The following is a 13,607-nucleotide window of genomic DNA, read 5'->3' on the forward strand; positions in this document are numbered from 1 at the left end:
CTTTGTCAATTTTTTCTGGATTTCTTGCACGGCCAATGATTTGAATTTTTCTTAATCCGTTTTTGGCATCTTGTATACGGAAAAGCGGAATACTTACCCTTAGGTAGAGCCTAGGTATAATATTCTGTTACATATTTTGATCAAAAAGGTATAATATTCTGTTACACATTTTGATCAAAAAATGGCAAAGTTAAAATATATTTTTAATGGCGTTTACTATGATATCTAATCTCACCCCTCTTAAAGAATCATGGAGAATAAAAGTCCGAATTGTGAGGCTATGGTATCAACCTGACTATTCCAATCCAAAAAAAATTAACTCACTTGAGTTAATTTTAGTTGATGTGAAGGTACACTATTATAGGTTCATAATTATTTTCTTCTTTTATATACGTTTACTTTTTGTAATATGTTTACTTGTAAATTATAATGCAAAATTGATTTTGATATGATAATGTTTAAAACGCAGGGATCTAAAATACAAGCAACTATCAAAGAATCACTCATTCGACGATTTGAAGGGCTTGTGAAAGAGGGCACTTCCCGTATTATCTCTAGCTTCGGAATGATTACTAATGCTGGCAAACATTTGGCTACTAGCCATGCATATAAAGTGAACTTATATTATAGAACTATTGTTAGGGATTGTGAAGATGCACAACTTCCTCAATACGGATTTGATTTTGTGTCCTTCGACAAAATCTTCAAACAACAGGTCAATGAGTTGATTTTAGTAGGTACGATTTATTATATCAATGTATTAACCATTTTTTATAAATTTCGTGTTTTTAAATTATCAACTAATATTTTTTATAAATAATTACAGATGTTATTGGAGAGCTTACCGGCATGGGCGATCTTATCAATATTTCAAAAAATGATACTCCTAATCACAAATTGACAATTGAGCTAGAAGACTTGCAGTAAGGAATTTATCAATTCGAATTAGCCTATATACTTGACAATATTGATATTTGTTATTATACATATAAGGCACTAACTTATACGAAGTATAATGGAATTTTATATAAATATTAAAACTCTTTTTTATGTGTTGACTTCAATTACAATTATCTTCTATTTTGTAGCAAAAACAAGCTGACTTGTGCCTCGTATGGAAAATATGCTGAACAACTGTCGGAGTCTACTACTAAAGATGACATCCAAGTACCCATAATTGTAGTACTACAATTTGCTAAGATTAAGAGTTTTAGAGGTGATATTTTATTAAATATATATTGATATTATGATAAGTAATTTTCGTCCAAATTTAATAATTGTATTAAGAAAATTACCATGATCATAACTTATCTAGATGAAGTTTCCATATCAAATTCATTATGGGCGACAAAATTATTCATCAATAATGAGGATATACCTGAGGTGCAAGATTACAAACGAAGGTATTATACACTGTTTATCATATTGTACATTATAATTTTTTTACAATTTAATTGAAACTTATATTTTTTTAATTATTATTTTAGTGTTCAAGGTGAAAAAAATTCACAATCGCATGTAATAAGTCACTTGTCAAGTCAAAATTCACATTCAATATCAGATGAATTCTTAAATTTGAATGAACGAAAGCAACTGGACGAGATTTGTGAGACTAATGAGGTAAACCATATAAGTTTTATAAAACAAAATTTTATGCTGGAAATTATATTGACATTATAATAAATTATTAACTTTTTTTTTAATATATAGTTTTGGATAGGAATGCTTTTGTGTGACTTATGCTACTATTATTGCTATTGAAAATGATAGCAAGTGGTATTATAACTCATGCAAGAATTGTAACAAAAAGGTTGACTATGAAGGTGGTGGAAAATATTGGTGCAAAAAATGTGACTCACACGTCAAATCTGCACCGCCGAGGTAATTGGTGTTATATTATTGAATTGCAATTGTTATTAAATTTTGATTAGGATTTATTATTAAAAAAACAACTCTTATGTCATGTTCCAATAACATTTTCTACAGGTATAAACTTACAATAATAGTAGAGGATGATAGTGGAACTGCCAGTTTTGTTATGTTTGATCGGGAAGTTTATCAAATTTTACAAATATCTGCAGTGGATTTGAAAGCGAAGTTATCAAAGGTGTATAATTTTAATCACATATAATGTTGGCTTTGTATATACTCATTATAATAGTTTTGACCAATGATAGTAATTATCAACTATTTTAAAATGTTTGCTTCGATTGATTCTTCAATAATTGTGACAAATGTATTTTATATATTTGTAGGATGGCAAAGATGATTCATTTCCGGAAGAACTTGACATGCTTATCGATAGGAAATTTTTGTTTCGATTTCATATCTCTAAATACAATCTTAGTCATAGTTGGGATAAGTATACTGTCCTAAGAATAAGTGATGATGAACAATTGATCAAATCATTCTTGGATGTCAACGGTGGTTTGCAGGTAATTAATAATTCATATTATTAAATTCAATAAATATTTATCCTTAATAAAGCTTTAAGCTATTATTTAATTTATCATGTTTCAGGAAAAGGATGTGGAGATTGAGTCTATTGATGAATCAAGTAAATCTTCGGTCGACAAAGATAAGGTCATATATTAAAAATCTACCAAAATTCTCTACTTTAATTTTTTTTTTTATAATATGTATTGATATATATACTCCGTATTTGTGTTTTGTAGGAATTGGCCACCGTTGTATGTGATAATGAAAACCCTAATGTATCCTTTGTCACTCCAACAAAAATACCTCTTGATGATGCTACAAATGTAGAGATTGATGATGAAACAAGTTCGGCACAACGCTCTACTAACAAAAAGAAGGTCGTGGTTAAGATTGAAAAGGAAGACAATACCAACAATGGATGATTTTCAGCTACTTTTAATGTTTTATATAATAAAAAATATTTAGGACCTCTTAATAATGTTAGTATTTTGAATACAAAATAAATTATCTACATTATGAGTTTTTCAATGACTATATGGAGTATTTCTTTGAACGGTTTTATCTTAATAATATGCTAATCTTAGTAAATTTATATCTTCAATTTTTATTAATAGCATGATATTTTTATTTATTTTTTTACAAAAATAGCATGATATTTTGAATGTGATAATCAATGAATATAGTTTACATTAGATTCCTTAACCATGTGAGACACTAATGTAGTATAAGTACAATACTTTGACCATATTTTTTTTTACCATTGTACTAAAAACATCTGTAGCCATGTATAATACATTTGGATTGGTTTTTATTTATATTTTCATTATATTAAACAAGTTTAGAAGCGCGTGCACAACAAAAAAAAATTATAACAGAGAGGAATGTAATAAATATATACGAAGTACATGGTCAACTATGATACATTATGAATTACTTCGTAAAAGATTAATCTCACTTGATCTCTGTCATCACTTCATGGTTTATCTCATTGTGCTTTAACTCTCAAGCATACAAAGTTAAATCAATTATGGAGTAACTCTAAACATCAAAATATTTCACACAAACTTTTGTATTCTAGATTTAATTAAATTCAGCAACATAAAAATAGACAGAATAGAGTACTAACCCTTACTATTTAGCTTTACATTGTAGCAGACTTGTAATTAATCTTTAATACGAAGTATTTGTTTGACAAATTTTTTTTTAATGGAATATTTGTTTGACAATTAATACAAAGTAATGTGAATTTTGCAATAAGCCAATAATGAAAGTAAATGGTTTGAACTTAAAATTGGGAGAACAATGAGAACAAAGTGAATTCAAGGAAACTTGTAAGTAAATGATTTTGATATACACCGATTAAAATGAGTTACCATAATTCATGGCGCAATTAGAATTGGGAGGTGTAAGTATAATGTTAATAAATTATTTAGAGAGGGTAAAATGGTCCATTCAAAAATTCCCAACCAAAAACACCTCTTCTCTTTATATATTACATAGATAATCTTTTGTATTTCCTAATAATAATATAATTACAAATATCAATGGTCAAAGTTGAATATTAACATGTGTGTGATAGTTAAAATGTTGCGATTAATATGAAACGAAAGAGTTATTCAATAAAAAATGGAATATTCTAAGTATCTTATTCTACAAATTACGTCATCTACATACAATATAATGTTAAAAAGGTTTGAAAATTCTCAAAATATTCCAGACATATGCACATGCAAGGTAAAGTAAGGAAATTATAAGATAAAATATCTTAGTATGTGTATACATATAAATAATAAAAGTTATGTAAAGAAAAAAAATTACTTAATATAAAAGATATCAAAATTACATTATATATGGTAATTCGTATGAAGTTATGTAATAGATCCAAAGAAAATTAGTAATATTTTTAAACTCAACTTTTAAACCCATATTCTTTTAACAAACCTTATGACTGGTAACCGGGTAATCAAGACTTAATTTCCCTCCTTAATCAAGACTTTCTTTAATCTTCTCCAACTACTCCTCTGCCAGCGCCATTAATGACTATTCAACCTCTGTAATTTTTTTTTAATTTTCTGGTTTCTTTGATGCCCAGTTGAATGTTGTGAACTGAATTGTTGCGAGAAACGGAGGAAATTCGTGGACTTGGTGTACTGTACGAACAACAACAATTGCGAATTGGGAATTGCGATAGATTGATTTTTCTCAATTTCGACTTGCTTAGTACTAATTACAGGTAACTTATCTAAACTCTTATATAATTTTGATTGGGTTTTGTCAATTTCAAAGTGATTTGTTGTATTTGGTGATGTATTGATTATAGTATGAACTTGCCAGCGCCATTACTAATTAGGGAATTTTGATTTTTTTTTTTTCTGAATTCTATATATATTAGGGAAAATTTGGACGCTCGTAGTGATTAGTGACAGACATGTCTTCAATGGCTTCCGTTGTTGAAATTTATTCATTATGTGGTTAATTGTCTTTTATTTATTCCATTTGTCTCCCATATTTATATAATATAATATAACTTCTTTATATAGTAGTTTCATGTTTATGAACTAATTCTTATAACTCGATTATTGAGAGTAAACTTTAATTCATGCATGAATCTTAATTGAAACACTTAATTAATCTGTTTTGCATTTTATAAAAGATTTTTCTATGGATCCAAATTTTGCGAAATTTGCAAGACTAAGGAGGAAGGCTATTCTAACAAGGAAGCGTCAAAGAAAAGAAATTGATTACTCTGGTACTTTTTCAATACTCATACATCTCTTACGTACTCAAAATGAAATAAGAACGCTATTTACAAGTACGTATATATGATCAAAGCTAACATTTAATTTATTGATTTAGGTTCTACAGACCAAGCAACAAAAACAAGGCTACAAAGAGAGCAATCATTCAATAGTGGTCAGAGAATCCCTTTGGGGTGACATTTCAAATGGTCAGGTCCATCATATTTTGATCAACATTTTATATTTTACATACTTTACTTCTAATTCATCAATTAATAATTCATAATAAATATAGTATAAGTGGAGACTTCCTATGCATAATATCCTAATCTTGAGAGTATGTGATGTACGTAGTATGAATTTAGCTACATTTTGTGTTGAATATGCAATAGTGTATGAGCTAAAATTTATATGTGAAATAATTTGTTGATAATATATGCTAATCCTCACGTATTGTATTTTTCATGAAGCAAATCATATTCACAACTTAATTCAAAGAAATGATGTTTTCATCCAATGTGATGGTACTCAAGCAAAGAAAAGGTCTAACTCTAAATCCATCAGAAGTACAACATTTGCTTCTACTTCAAGTTCGGGTAAGTAATTAGATTTATTCAATTGTATGGAATAGTAACTTTTAATTTTTTTTTTTGCAACACTCAAGGTGATTTTCTACGATACAGTAAAAGATATTTTAGCAACTAATCTATGCTAATCATCACTATTTGTATTGTTTCATGAAGCGAATCATGCTGACAACCGAATTCAAAGTGATGGTGTGGCTCAAGATAAGACAAGGTCTATCACAAAATCTGTCACAAGTACTATGTAAAATTGTGCTACTACTTCAAGTACTGGTAAGTAATCAAATTCATTCTATAATATTATAGTTTATATAGTATAGCTTGAAGGTTTAGATTGTGCAAATGAAGACGTGTTACATGAGCCATAACTCAATTTCTATCAATAACACTTTTAATAATTATATACTCAAGGAGATCAAGGTATATTACAAATATAAGTATTGAGATTAAATTTAAGTTATATATCTATTTAATTTTAAGGTACTTTTGATGAACTATTGATAATTAATTTAATCTACAACAAAACGTATTAATATTTTAACTATTTAGCAAAAAAAAAAAAAAAAAAAAAAAAAAAAGTCTCAACTAACAATATTTTTTTAATGTTTACTTAGAGTATTGGGACATTGGAGATCCGACTTGTATTTGTAAATTTTGTGGAGCCATGTTATGGTACGAGGAGCGATTAGAGAAGAAACGTGGCTCATCAAAAGATCCAAAGTTTTCATTATGTTGTATGCAAGGAAAAGTGCAGTTACCTTTACTAAAAGAACCACCACCACCCCTTAATGGTCTTTTAAAGAAGGAGGATCCTAGAAGTAACCATTTTCTAGAAAACATAAGACCTTATAACAGTATGCACTCATTTACCTCAATGGAAGAAGGATCGATTCAACAATTAATCATGGTAGAGGGCCTTATACCTTTAGATTGCATGGTCAAAATTATCACAAGATAGGAAGTTTGTTACCAACTTCCGGATCATCTCCGAAATTTGCTCAATTGTACATCTATGACACTGAAAATGAGATTTCCAACAGAAAGTTTAATATGAGATGTGTAACATTTATCTTTCATACATGAAATATTATTCATTCAATTGAAGGATATTATTATTACAAATATAATACTAACACTTTTTTTTTTGGGAATTTTTTTTTTTTTTGCATAACTATTTAAGAAATTCTGATGATTTCGATGATGGGATTATTAATGATCTCAAAACTATGCTTGATCTACACAACCCTCTTGCTCAAGCTTTTAGGATGGCAAGGGATCGTTTTATTTCTAATGCTTCTCAAGATGTTAAGCTAAAGCTTATCGGAAGTAGGGGAACAGATGGGCGGACATACAACCTCCCAAGTGCATCCGAAGTGGCAGCACTTATTGTTGGTGATGTAGGAAGTTCTACAGATAGGGATATTATTGTGGAGAAACAATCTGGTGCACTTCAACGCATCAACGAGTTACACCCTTCTTACCTCGCTTTACAATATCCATTATTATTTCCATATGGTGAGGATGGTTATAGGGTTGATATTCCATTAAGGGACACTGGAGCTACGAGGAAAAGGTCTAGGCTAAGTATGAGAGAGTTTTTTGCATTTAGGATTATCGACAGACTCAATGAAGCCGCGACACTATTGTTGTCAAAAAAATATTCCAACAATTTTTGGTTGATGCTTATACAATGATCGAGGCAGAGAGACTTTCTTACATCCGAACACACCAAAAACAGCTAAGATCAGAATTATACAAGAATCTTGCTGATGCCGTAATGAGAGGAGACACAGAGCCATCTTCCACCGGAAAGAGAGTAGTTTTACCTTCATCATTTACGGCTGGACCAAGATATAAGATGGAGAATTATCAAGATGCAATGGCCCTTTGCAAGTGGTATGGATATCCGGATTTATTTATTACATTTACTTGTAATCCAAAATGGCCAGAAATCACAAGGTTCGTTGAAAAGAGAGGTTTGAGGCCAGAGGATAGACCAGATATCCTTTGTAGAGGTTTTAAAATGAAGCTAGATCGCTTAATAAGTGATCTAAAGGAGCAAAAGATATTTCCCTTCGAAGTTAATGCTTGTAAGTCATCTCTTTTTCTCTGTTTGAATATATCTTTTAATTTGTTCGTCAATTTATTGTTTCATGTGGTTTTGCGAGAGAGTGCAAAAGAAAATTTAGATTAAATAAAGTAAAAATACGTAGTAAAATATATCAATACTCATGAAAATTAATTTATTGCATTTTTTTAAAAAAAATTATCATTATTTTCTAAAATTTGCAGTAAACTAATTTGGAGGTAGTAGTGGGTGATGGATATTCTTTTATATGTTGATGTATATAATATGTCGTATATGTTTTAATGTGGACTTATTCCTCTTGAACTTCAAAGGAATATTGAAATGGTTGTAACCATATAAAAATGTTAAGATTTTTATTAGGCTTACAAGATAGTGGGGGACACTATTAATTCCATCTCTCTTCGTTTCTACAACAACATTATCAATCATATTTAGTCATAATGGAATATTCTAGCTTTTAAGGGATTGCTCAAACCAAACTCAAACTACTTATAACAACATTTGGATATTATATTTAGATGGTATCAAGAATAAAAGAATGACATGATTTATATCGACTTGATATGAAATTTTAAATGATTAATTCAAATTGGTTTTTTTACTTTAAATTATATAAGTTATGCATCTTATTATGTTTTGATATATTTTTTTATTTTTTATTTACTAATTAATTGAGTTAATAATTTCAGTGGTTTACACAATAGAGTTCCAAAAGAGAGGATTGCCTCATGCTCACATTCTTCTTTTTTTACATCGTGAAAGCAAGATTTCTAATGATCAAGAAATTGATAAAATCATATATGCTGAAATTCCTGATCCAAAACAAGACCCCAAGTTGTATAAAGTTGTGGGAGATCACATGATGCATGGTCCTTGCGGTGAATTAAATCGAAACTCTCCTTGCATGAAAGAGGGTAGGTGCTCGAAACATTTCCCAAAAAAATTTATCCAAGAAACAAGTGTTGATGAAGAAGGGTATCCGATGTATAGAAGACGAGACAATGGAAGATTTATTGAAAAGAATGGAGTAAAGTTGGATAACAGATTTGTTGTTCCATATAATCCAACACTCCTCCTAAAATATGGTGCTCATATCAACATTGAGTGGTGTAATCAACATAGGTCGATCAAGTACTTATTTAAATATATAAATAAAGGAAATGATCGGATCACTGCTGCCATTTCTAAAGGATCTGAAGGACCTTGTGATAATGTTGATGAAATTCAAGCATACTACGACTGCAAGTATGATTTCATGTACTTATTTAAAATTTTAGTTGCACAATAACTTATTTAAATTACACATGTAATGAAATTTAGTTCATGGAAAATACGTACTTAGTCAATGGCAGAAATTTACCATGCTTATACTACGGTCGTTTTATAGCTGCTCTTGATATCACAATATGTGACTATTTCCTAGATGTAAGGTTATGATTGTTGATTGGAGGGAGGAAACATTGCATGTCTTCAGCAAAAATGTGCTCGTGAAACAAATTGCTAATGCTCAAAGCATATAAAAGAGTTCAATGGCCTCCATCTAAAAACATGCTATAAAAGCTTATATGTTACAATATGCTTTGCTTAATCATCCACAACAACTACAAGTGTCACTAGGTCAATTAGATGATTGAATTGCCTTTTTTCCCCTCCTACTAGAAAAGATTAGATTGTTATAGTATATTGCTATTGTATAGTACAGATTAGTACCTCGTATGTACTAAAAATTTATCCAAAAACAATAATGTATGGAACTAAGAGTTTGAAAATGTTTTGTTCAACTTCATCTTCTGAAGGAAGTCCATTATCTATTTTTAATTTTATTTTAATTTAATTTATTGTTTGAAGGTATATTTCACCCTGTGAAGTAGTGTGGAGAATTTTCGGATTTGACATGCATTATAGAACTCCTTCTGTCGAAAGACTAAGTTTTCATCTTCCTGGTGAGCAAAATGCGGTATTAAATAAACCTTCCATTGGGAAATCTCAGTTTTTGGCATGGATGGAATGTAATAAAAAAGATGCAAGAGCTATAAAGCTCACTTATGTTGAGTTTCCAACAAAGTATGTGTGGAAAGAAGGCAGGTGGGAAGAAAGGCAACGTTCATTTTCTATTGGAAGAATTTATCATGTCCCTCCAGGTTGTGGTGAAAAGTACTACTTGAGAATTTTGTTGAACCATGTGAGAGGTCCGACATGTTATGAAGATATTAGATCAGTCAATGGTGTTTTATACTCATCTTTTAAAGAAGCTTGCTATGCAAGAGGGTTGTTAGATGATGACAAAGAGTACATTGATGGAATCACGGAAGCAAGTTTTTGGGGAACTGCAACCTACCTTAGGAGCCTTTTTGCATTGTTGTTATTGTCAGATAGTCTATCAAGACCAGAACATGTGTGGAATGCGACATGGCATTTACTATCGGAGAATATTCTTCACAAACAAAGGCGTTGTCTACAAATTCAAGGTAAGCAAATATTTGTTTGTCAATACTTGAGATTAAATTTAAGTTTAATAGTTAATTTGTAATTAAGATTAAGCTATATATATGAATTGATTTGATTGTTTTTTTTTTTGATACTTCATTCATAATATATAGCCAATATAGGTGACCATTTTAATTCCCTTGATATGTTATTTCTTAAGCTGTTAGATTTGGATTATTTATTAGGTGGGTCTTTGTATACTATAAACATATGTCGTTCCACTAGCTGTAACTCTATGCTTATAACTTGTACAATGTATATATTCTCTAACTTGTAATGCAATTCTCATGGAATCAATTTTATAAAATGCAAATTCCTTAATTTATATCCCAATTTTATGTATAGAATATTTCTTATTTCTAAGGCTATTATATATATAATCAAATGCAAATTACCATAAGTAAATTTCCTATATATAATATTAGAATAGTATACTTTGAATATCCTTTTTTTAAAGAATATTATCTTAATCTGTAAGATATTTTAGATCTTAATTAGTTTCCTCATTCGTTCTCCCTAGAATATTATGTTTATAATGAAAGAAGATAATTCCTCAAATATTAACAACCCTATCAAATGCATTATATACACTGTAAGCTACGTATGGTAAACTATAAAGTAGGCCTAATTTCCTACAATTAATGGAAGACAAATATACACTAAGCATATATTTTTTTTGGTGCAAATATACACTAAGCATATATAACTATAACTAATATACAATAAGAATACATTGATACTTATCAATATATTCTAACATATAATATTACTACTATTTCTTATAAGATATTTAATATGATGTGATCATGTGAATGCAAATTACCATGACTTACGTAACGAACTCACTTTTTGTTCTTTTTTTTTTCCTTTTTTTTGAAACCTTTTTTTTACACCTAACTAACTTAATTTTGATTAAAAAAAAAAGACTTTTTATTTTTTTTTATTTTACATATTTTACGTTATATCCTTTTGGTTTTCATATGTTATTCTTTATTTTCATGCATGTGAATGCAATTATAAATATCTACACTACTTTACTTTTTTGTAATATATTAGGCCATGTTAACTTTGAGAAGGATAGATGCGTGAAAATTTCCTTGATGCATTTGGATGTTTAGTTGTACGTTTGGTCGCACATTTCCATTTTTTGTTTTAACAATACATTTGCATAATTGAGTATACATAATTATGTACTACGTACCTCACAATTTTACTATAAGCTTTAATGCAAATCATTGACATAATTTCAACTATATTATAGATTTGCAGTTAACAGATGATCAGCTAAAGAATTTCACTTTATCGGAAATAGAAATTTTTTTGCAAAGTAATGGTAGCACACTTCGAAAATATCCCATGATACCTTTTCCAGATGATATGCTAATGTCAGAAGGAAGAAACAAGTTGATTCAAGATGAGTTGCAGTATGATAGATCATCATTACAACAAGAACATGAGGCCCTTTGTTCAAGTCTTACCGATGAGCAGAAAGAGGTGTACAATAAAATCATGAGTGCGGTTTCAAAAGATGAGGGAGGTGTTTTCTTCATATATGGCTATGGTGGCACGGGTAAAACTTTCATTTGGAGAACTCTATGCGCTGCTATAAGATCCAAAGGAGAAATTGTGCTCCCTGTTGCTTCAAGTGGAATTGCATCACTTCTCCTTCCCCGAGGAAGAACAGCTCACTCTAGGTTTAAAATACCTTTGAATGTAACGGAAGACTCAACATGCAATATAAAATCGGGAAGTGATTTGGCGGAGCTTTTAAAAAAGACAAAGCTTATCATTTGGAATGAAGCTCCTATGGTAAATAAATTCTGTTTTGAAGCACTAGACAAAAGTTTAAGAGATGTTTTAAGGCCTTCAGAGCAACCATTTGGGGGTAAGGTAGTTGTCTTTGGAGGAGATTTTCGACAAATCCTTCCAGTTATCTCGAAGGGAAGTAGACAAGACATCGTGTTTGCAACAATCAATTCATCTTATTTGTGGAATTTTTGTGAGGTCCTAAAATTGACAAGAAATATGAGGCTTCAAGTAGGACGATCAAATTCAAGTAATACAGATATAAGAGAATTTTCAGAGTGGATATTAAAAATTGGAGATGGTACGGTAGGAGAGCCAAATGATGGTAAAGGTACTATAGAAATTCCTGATGACAATCTGATAAAGGAAGCAACAAATTCGATCGAAGCAATTGTCGATAGTACTTATCCATCTATTCTTCAGAATTTGTGGGATCCAAAATACTTTCAAGAAAGAGCAATTTTAGCACCAACTCACGAAAATGTTGAAGCTATAAATGATTATATGTTATCTTTCATGCCAGGTGAAGATAAAGTTTAAATTATTACTTGCTTATAAATGATTACTTCTTAATTTAATATATAAGATTTTTATTGATTATTACTTGCTATCTTTAATGCTAGGTGAAGAAATAGAGTACTTGAGTTCTGATAGCATATGTCAAGCAGATACAACCATGGGAATTGAAGACTTTTATCCACCCGAGTTCTTAAACACCATTAGATGCTCCGATTTGCCAAATCACCGGCTAAGATTGAAGGTTGGTGTTCCTGTCATGCTTCTCAGAAATATTGATCAGTCTTCTTGCTTATGTAATGGTACCCGATTGGTGATAACTCAGCTAGGAAAGTATGTTGTTGAAGCCAAAATAATTTCAAGTAGTAACATTGGGCATAAAGTGTTCATTCCTAGAATGGTCCTAAGCCCATCGGATACTACCACTTTGCCAATCAAGCTTCAGCGTAGACAATTTCCATTGGTAGTTTGTTTTGCTATGACAATAAATAAAAGCCAAGGTCAATCACTCTCACATGTTGGTTTATATCTACCAAGACCGATTTTTAGTCATGGTCAGCTTTATGTTGCAATCTCCAGAGTTACAAACAAGAAAGGTTTGAAGGTTCTAATATGCGATAAGGACGGAAATATTGCTAACACTACAAACAATGTAGTATACAAAGAAGTATTTCAAAATTTGCCATGAGAAGGTATTACTCAACACTAATTAATATATAAATTAATATTCATCATTTGCTAACATTGTTTTAAATCTACATTGTTAAACTCTCTAATTTTATTGTTAAACTCTCTAACTTTTGTAATCAATTTTTACATTGCAGTGCTACAATTCATGGACTTTTATTAATGCCCAACTAATGGACGAAGTAGGTAGAGATTGAAAGACATTAAGTACTTTAATTAGATTTTTGTGGTTAGAGTCAAATAATTTAACTTTTATTCAAA

At 30.0% G+C, this 13,607-nt stretch overlaps 1 pseudogene; it reads left to right on the top strand.

Moving 5' to 3' along the window:
- The first annotated feature begins 206 nt into the window (after window positions 1–206).
- On the top strand, window positions 207–13,347 carry LOC145583808 (uncharacterized; annotated as a pseudogene).
- Window positions 13,348–13,607: the final 260 nt, after the last annotated feature.

The sequence above is a fragment of the Chenopodium album genome, chromosome 16 (assembly GCF_948465745.1).
Source record: "Chenopodium album chromosome 16, dcCheAlbu1.1, whole genome shotgun sequence".
Lineage (NCBI taxonomy): Eukaryota > Viridiplantae > Streptophyta > Magnoliopsida > Caryophyllales > Amaranthaceae > Chenopodium > Chenopodium album.